The sequence below is a fragment of the Vicia villosa genome, linkage group LG4, assembly GCF_029867415.1.
Source record: "Vicia villosa cultivar HV-30 ecotype Madison, WI linkage group LG4, Vvil1.0, whole genome shotgun sequence".
Classification (NCBI taxonomy): domain Eukaryota; kingdom Viridiplantae; phylum Streptophyta; class Magnoliopsida; order Fabales; family Fabaceae; genus Vicia; species Vicia villosa.
The window spans coordinates 141,342,980-141,351,574 of record NC_081183.1 but is presented as its reverse complement, the minus strand read 5'-3'; positions in this window follow the sequence as shown (position 1 = coordinate 141,351,574).

Genomic DNA, 8,595 nt, shown 5'->3' with positions numbered 1-8,595 from the left:
ATTCAAGCTGAGTATAGATCAGTGTCCTAATATTGATGTCGAAAGAGCTTATTTGAATAGCATTCCATATGCTAATATAGTAAGTTCTTTGATTTATGTTATGGTATGTACTAAACCTGACATAGCATATGTAGTAAGTCTTGTAAGTCAGTACATGACGAATTCTGGAAAGACTCATTGGTAAATCTGCATAACGAAAGCTAGTTTGTTCTTTGATACTAGAGTTTGTTCCAAGGTGGAGATTTGTGAGATATCGGATCGAACTCTAGTGGGTCAAAGAGTAGCTTCGGGTTCAACAGAGGTTTGCATGTCATTGAAGTATTTTCACATGTTGGGGTCGAAAACCTACATACTATAGTCAAAGTGTGTTCTAGTATGTGGGTGTTGAAATGCTCGGTTGTTAGTATTTCGAATTGGGCCTGTTTGTCATGTCCAATTGTTTAAGTTAGCTTATACCAGAAATTAGCTTGTAATGGGTATTTGTAAAAACAGCTCATTAGTTTAATATGTTAGGTTTTATTATAACTAACATACTACTTTCTCATCATTGCATACTGCAAATTCTAATTTAGGGTGAGAGGGCTATTTGTTATTCTTGTAACACTTGTAATATTGCTTGAAATATAAAGTAAAGAATAGCAGTTATACCCAATCCTTATTGTTTTTCTTGTTTCCCAATGTGTTCCCTATTATACTCTGTTTTTGGCATTATTTTCACAATAAGGCCCTTGCACATTTGGGGGGAGATATGCGATTGGATTGGTTTAGAGGCTTCTCAATTTAATTGTTCTAAAGAGAGTTTTTTATCATGGAGACTTTTTTGCATTAGTAAGAAGTTCAAGATTGGTAAGGCGGGTGCTTTTTGGTTTGTAACGTGCTGAAACTTATGGATTTTGAGGAATGATATTCTCTTTAGAAATGAGGATTTGAATGTTCTTGATGTCGTTTGGAACATGAAGGCTTTGGATTGGAGATGGTCATTCATCGGAAAAATTAGTTATCCAAATTGAAAATTCTACAAATTTAGGAAAAACCCTTTGTTTTATTTATCGTGAGTCGCAACTCGCAATTAATTAGTAATCTTTCTTTTTGTCGAGCTTTGTCTCGTTCTTGTTTATAATAAGGTTTAAGAACCCTCAATTCTCCTAAAACTTTATATATATATATATATATATATATATATATATATATATATATATATATATATATATATATATATATATATATAACTAAATCATTTATTTAATAAAATGTTTAATAATATAAAATAAGCATATATATTTAAATAAATTATATCATTTATTTATCAATAAAGAATCTTAACTGATTTAGTGATATTGTGTAAAAAGATTAGTCAAATTTTTATTTAGATATATTGTGAAAAACTATGTCAAGAACAAAATATAATAGGAATTAGGGAATATAAGAACACAAGAATTGGTTATAACTGTTATTCTTTTACTTTCTCTTAAAACAAGATTACAAGTTTACAAGAATAACAAATAACCTCTCTCACCCTAAATTAGGATTTGCAGCTTAGCAATGATGAGAGACTAGTATGCTATTTATAATAAAACCTCACATACTAACTAATGGGATTTTTCCACAAGGCCCATTACACAAGTCAACTTAATAAACAAGCTAACTTAACAAATTAGGGTTTAAACACTAAAACCTAATTTAACATGCTAACAACCCTAGCATCTTCGACACAAGCATGTGAACAACCTTTGACTTCATGCTTAATCCTGTCGGACCAAGAAGCTACCCTTCGGCCATACTAGAGTTTGATCCAATATCTCACAAATCTCCACCTTGGACCTAACTCTACAATATCAAGGGAACAACTAGCTTTCTTCATGCAGCTTTATCAACAGCATACAGTGGAAAAACTTGCAACTCGACAATGTCTTGGTGATCATATCGGCATCATTGTCTTCAGTCGAAACCTTCAGCACTTGGACTTCTCCACGCTCGATTACTTCTCTGACAAAATGCAGCCTCACATCAATGTGCTTAGTTCACTCATGATAGGCTGAATTCTTCGACAGGTATATTTCACTTTGACTATCACATTTAACAGTGATACCTCGACCTTGAAGTTTCAGCTCCTTCGCAAAAACATCTGTTAGACGATAGGAATGGTCTAGAGGGGGTGAATAGACCACCTTTTCCGACTTAAGAAAATTTTAGCTTTTGAAACGTGACTTCCCTGAATCACGTAATCGTCTCCGAACGATCGAGTTATCGGGGACCGGATATATGCACTAAACCGAACGGATAAAAAACGGTAAATTATGAATTACGTTTTAACGAATTTATCAATTAAGTCAAATACACACTTAATAGAGTATTACTCACAATGAACGTTTATACCAAAATTTGACCAAAAATTGATTGAGTAATTTTATCGAACACTTGGTGATCGATATTCACCAAACCTAAATTTTTGCTCAACAATGGAAATTTAACAAAACGAATATTAAAAGGATAAAAGTAAGAATGATAAAGAACACGAGATTTGTTAAGGCAGTTCCTCTATCGTCCTCGCAGGAGTACGTCTGCCCCTAATTTCAAATGAAATTATGAAAGTTTTATTTGATTGCAAAATGTTTAACAAGGATAGAATTTACCAATCACTAACTACACATATGCAGTAAAATTGAATACAATTCTTTCCTCTCCTTGATTCAAGTAAAAACAAGTCAATGTCAATGATCTTCACCGATCAAGACCCTGATCCTTCCTTTTCAATCCTCCGGTTGTAGCAAATTTGATGAGTGGATCTTCAATCCCTCAATTCCTTATGCTCGGCTGAATTGATTACCAAAGCAAAGTGATCGTCAAAAACCTTTGAATCAAACCTTTGATGTAGAAGGAAAAACCCTTAGGTTTTATACAAGAAACACCCTCAATAATCTTCACTCGAACAAGACGAATGTCTATCGTCGAACCTTATCAACGCACGTTCCTTACTTCGATCGAAAAAGATGATTATGTGTGATTTTCGATCAATAAGCGAAAGGTTGAAGATGAGAAGAATATTGAGTATATCTTTCACGTTTCCAGTCAAAGTAGCAATAGGACGACCTGCTCCCCTGCATAGGTCGACCTGTTGAAGTTCTGCGCATGTTTTTGGACCAAGCATGATACTTGCGTCAACCTGAAGGGTCGGCGTGCGCATACCCAAGATTTCCTCAAAATGTTATGCGTCAACCTGAGCCATCAATGCATCGACGCATTCTGTTCGTACACTGAATCCTTAAGTCACCAGATAGGATGCGTCAACCTGAAGGGTCAGCGTGCGCATACCCGAGGTTCCCTCAAAATACCATTCGTCGACCTGAGGAGGTAATGCGTCGACGCATTGTGCCTTGACATGGATCCTTTCACAAGGGATAGCAGTAGGTCGACCTATTGTGCTGGTGTGTCGACCTATTGAGATCTTTTAGCCAAAATTGCTTTCCTTGTTGCCTCCACTTGATTTATTTGTTTCCACATCAATTGTGTCAAGTTCACAATGTTTTGACATCATGAAAACACACATTTGCCCTCACACCTTCAAGACACAATTCTTCTTTCACAGCTTCAATTAGGGCAATATACTCCGCTTCAGTGGTTGATAGAGAAACAACCTTCTGAAGTGTTGCTTTCCAACTAATTGCAGTGCCAAACATAGTGAAAACATATCCAGAAATAGATTTTCTGGAATCCATACAACCTGCATAATCAAAGTCGACATATCATTCGATTACTGCTTTACTATCTTCACACAAGGCTCCACCATAAATTAGGACTCTGTTCAGAGACCCATTTATGTACCTTAAAATCCACTTCAATGCTTGCTAGTGAGCCTTTCTAGGATTCACCATGTACCTGCTTACAAGACTTACTGCATATATTATGTCGGGTCTAGTACAGACCATATCATACATCAAAGAACCAACTATATTAGCATATGGGATTCTATTCATATGGGCTCTTTCAACATCAGTACTGGGACACTAATTAATACTCAGCTTGAATTGAGGGTTTGTTGGAGTCACAACTAGCTTCAAATTCTACATACCAAACCTTTCGAGAAAATTTCGTAGATATGCCTATTGATATAAGCATAACTTCTACTTCTATCTATCTCTTCGAATGTCAATTCCAAGAATCCTGGAAGCGGCTCCTAGATCCTTCATATCGAACTCCTTATTAAGTTCATCCTTCACCCTCATTACATCTTCGACATTGTTGCTTGCTATGAGAATATCATCCATATAAAGCAACAAAATAACAAATGAATTACCAGGCCGGAATCTGAGGTAAACACAGTGATCGAACTGACTTCTAATGAAACTTATGCGTGCCATGAGCTTGTCGAATCTCCTATTCCGCTGTCAAGGAGATTGTTTCAGCCCATATAAAGATCTCTTTAGCTTGCACACATAATCTTCCTTCCCCTTTTCGACATACCCTTCAGGTTGCCTCATCATGATTGTTTCATCTAGATCACCATACAAGAATGCAGTCTTCACATCCATTTGTTCCAGTTCAAGATCGAGCTAGGCCACCATGGCAAGCAACATTCCAATGGACCTATGCTTCACAATAGGAGAAAAAACATTATTGAAGTCGACAACTTCTTTCTGAGTGAAACCCCTTGCGACCAACCTTGCCTTGTATCTCTTCGACGCCACTTCTTTGATTCCTTCATTAACTTTGAAAATCCATTTACAGCTAACTAACCTTGCTCCGGTAGGTTTCTTGATCATTTCCATGGTGTGATTATCATGAAGCGATTTCATCTCGTCATTCATGGCCTTCAGCCATTCAGTCTTATTTTGACTCCTCATAACTTCCTTATAATCTCTAGGTTCTTCGTCTAGAACCTCACTTGCAGATATTAAGGCATAAGCGATAAGGTCTGCATACCCATGTCTCTGAGGTGGCTTGATGACTCTTCTCGACCTATCGCTCGACAATAAGTAGTCATCGATAGTTTCCTCAACTACCTCAGCATCTTCAGCTTCTTCTTCAACTTCATCAGAGATATGCAATTTAGCATCAACATGCTCCACCTAACCAGGAATCTCTACCTGTTCCAGCTCTTCTGCACTTCGACCATCATTATCATCATCAGTTTCCTTGAAAGCCATTTCAGCTTCATTGAAAACTACATCTCGACTGGTGATACACCTCCTGTGACCTGGATCTAGGAACCATAGCCTATAAGCTTTGACTCCTTTAGGGTATCCCATGAACATGCATTTCAGAGCTCTAGGTTCGACCTTGTCTTGCCTAATGTGAGCATAGGCTACGCAGCCAAATACTCGCAGTTTGTCGAGATCTGGTGGATGTCCCGACCAAACTTCTTCAGGTGTCTTCATATCTAACGCTGTCGAAGGACATCTATTTATCAGATATGTTTCTGTCGAAAAAACCTCAGCCCTGAACACCTTCTTTAACCCCGCACTAGTCAACATGCATCTGACTCTCTCCAAAATAGTTCGATTAAACCTTTCAGCCAAACCATTTTGCTGTGGAGTACCTGCAGTAGTTTTGTGCCTTGCAATACCAGAGCCCGCATAAAAACTGTCGAACGCCTCATTGCAAAATTTAAGGCCATTATCGGTTCTCAACCTCTTGACCTTCCTGCCAGTCTGATTTTTGACCAGAGTCTTCCAACTTTTGAAATTCTCAAAAGTTTCATCCTTAGTCTTCTGGATGAATACCCACAACTTCCTGGAATAATCATCTAATATGGATAGGAAATACCTCGCTCCAGAATGTGATGCACACCTTGCACGCCCCCAAAGATCAGCATGGATGTAGTCAAGGGATCCATGTGTTCTTTGTTTTCCAGCAGTACTGATCCACCGTCTTGATCACATAATTCCTCGAACAAGTCTTTGTTTGGAGTCATGTGCCAAGTGCAACCTGAATCCATAATCCACTCTCTTCTCGAGTCACTGCTTGAAACCACAAGAACATCAGATGATTCGAAATCATCTTGAACAATGGCTGCATTGCCATTATCCTTACCTCCATGATCTTTCAGGCGTTCAGGGCACACCTTTCTTGTGTGACCCTTCTTCTTACAATGATAACATCGAATGCCAGATGCTTCGCCACTGTAAGACTTCGACTGGCTTTTGCCTTTCTTCTTATCGAACTTACCATCCTTTCGCAAGAATTTTCCTTTAACGGCCAAACCTTCACCAACAGTCGAAGATTTTTGCTCCTTTTGTTCGTTCAAGTCCTTAGAATACAAGGCTGATTGAACTTCTTCAAACGTCAGGGACTCCCTTCCATGCAAGAGAGTTTCTTTGAAGTGAGCATGTGATCGAGGCAAAGAACACAATAGTAACAACGCTTGATCTTCATCATCGATCTTCACATCAATATTTTCAAGATCAAGAATCAGCTTGTTGAACATTTCCAACTACTCAGCTTACACTTTGTCTTCAATCATCTTGAATAAATACAAAGCTTGCTTCAGGTAGAGTCGATTTACCAGCGATTTGGTCATATACAAACTTTCAAGTTTCACCCATAACCCTGATGCCGTCGTCTCCTTTGATACCTGTCTGAGAACCTTATCACCAAGGCTCAACAAAATTGCGTTGTGTGCTTTCTCAATCATATTCGTCTTCTCCGCTGCCGTCAATTATGCATTCATGGCTGAATCTCCCTTCAAAGCTTCCAAGCAACCCTACTGAACTAGTAGGGCTTTCATCTTCAAGCGCCACATACCGAAATCATTCACTCCGGTGAACTTTTCAATCTCATACTTTGTTGAAGGCATCTTCTCCATGCTCACCGCACCAATTTGTTGTGAAAAACGATGTCAAGAACAAAATATAATAGGAATTAGGGAAGATAAGAACACAAGAATTGGTTATAACTGCTATTCTTTTACTTTCTCTTAAAACAAGATTACAAGTTTACAAGAATAACAAATAACCTCTCTCACCCTAAGTTAGGATTTGCAGCTTAGCAATGATGAGAGACTAGTATGCTATCTATAAAATAGGAAAACACAAGTACCTGGTTAATACTAATATGCCCTTTGGTTAAAAAATTACACCTAATTGTTTTGGGGGCAAAATGTGTCTAAAAATTACTTTTTGTAACTAAATTCAGAATTTGGCTACATTGAAACTAATGGTTTGGTCTGTTTGTGTTACCATTGGGCCACATATGTACAATATCCAATTTGCATTGTAATGTAATTGAACCATAAAATTCTCATCAGTACAAATGTTGCAGAGAAGAAATGTTCCCTCTCTTCCCTCTCTTCCTCTTCTCCCTATTCGTCTTCTCTCTCTTCCCTCTCTTTCTCTTCTTTCTTCTCTCTTCCCTCTCTTCGTCTTCTCCCTATTCGTCTTCCTCCTTCATCTTCTTCTTCCTTATCCATCTCCTTCTTCATTGTTATTATTGAGTTTCAGACATGTTCGATTTTGATTTTGATTTGGTGTTTGTTGTTTCAGGTTTGGTGGTGTTGACTCACGCGGAAGAGGGAAGCTTCACTGATGGTGCGGTTATCAGAACATAAGGTGAGCATCTTCTTCTTCAGATCTGGGGTTTTTTGTTGTTACTAAGTGGTGATGAAGAGGGTTTTAATGTTCTCAGTTTACTGATGTGTTGAAGGATATGAAGATGATGTTATGGTTCCAGAACTTTGGTGAGATTTTTCTGATTTTTGTTCTTTGTGTTTTTGGATCTACGGATCCGTTGTCTTTTTTTCTTCTTCTACAAAAATTTCTAAAGGATTTTATGTATTTGGAAAATGACGGTAACATTTAGGGTTTCATTATGATCTTTGTGGCTATGGCTGTGTGTTTGTGTGAACAATTATTGTTTTTGCAACAATTTGAGAAGGGTTTCTGGAAAATGAAGAATGAAAATCTTAGGGTTTCATTGTTTGTTTCTTTGTGGCTGATTTCGGGTGAACAGTGGTCTCTGAGGTATGGACAACTCAAAGGTTAGTGCATAGATTAGACCTTTTATAATGTGGGTTTTTTTCGTTGGTTGATGTCATGTTGATTACCTTGAATATTGTTTGATATTGAAAATGTTCAAATCTGCAGATTTTATGTTATCATTGACAAACCTAACCAATATTCCAATATGTGCTGAATGGTTTTTGGATTTGGTCATGTTGAGATGGTGAAAGAGAGCTGCTATTTTGTTTATTTTTGCAATATTGACAACCTGTTCAGTTTCAGTTTCCCAATTTAAGGCATGTCTGAGCTTGCCCTCCATATGTTTGATGAAAAGCAGGAATGACACAGTGGTTGTCGTTGCTGCGTTTCATGGTCTGAGGTTTGAAAGACCCAGTCAGGTTTGAGAGCAGTAGAGCATGGGATGATATCGATATTCGAATTAAAACCTGTTGCAGTGCGAAAAGGATCATTCAAACCAGAATAATACATGAGTCACACTACCATCGGCGACAAGGAACGATAAGAAATTTTCTACTGGATTCTTAAAGGTTCATGGAAATTGTTCTCTCTGAGCATGACATTTAATGCTTATGAAGTTACACTTGCACATACATTTGTTTTGGATTCAACTCATTGTGAAATTATTTTCTCTTTGGGCATA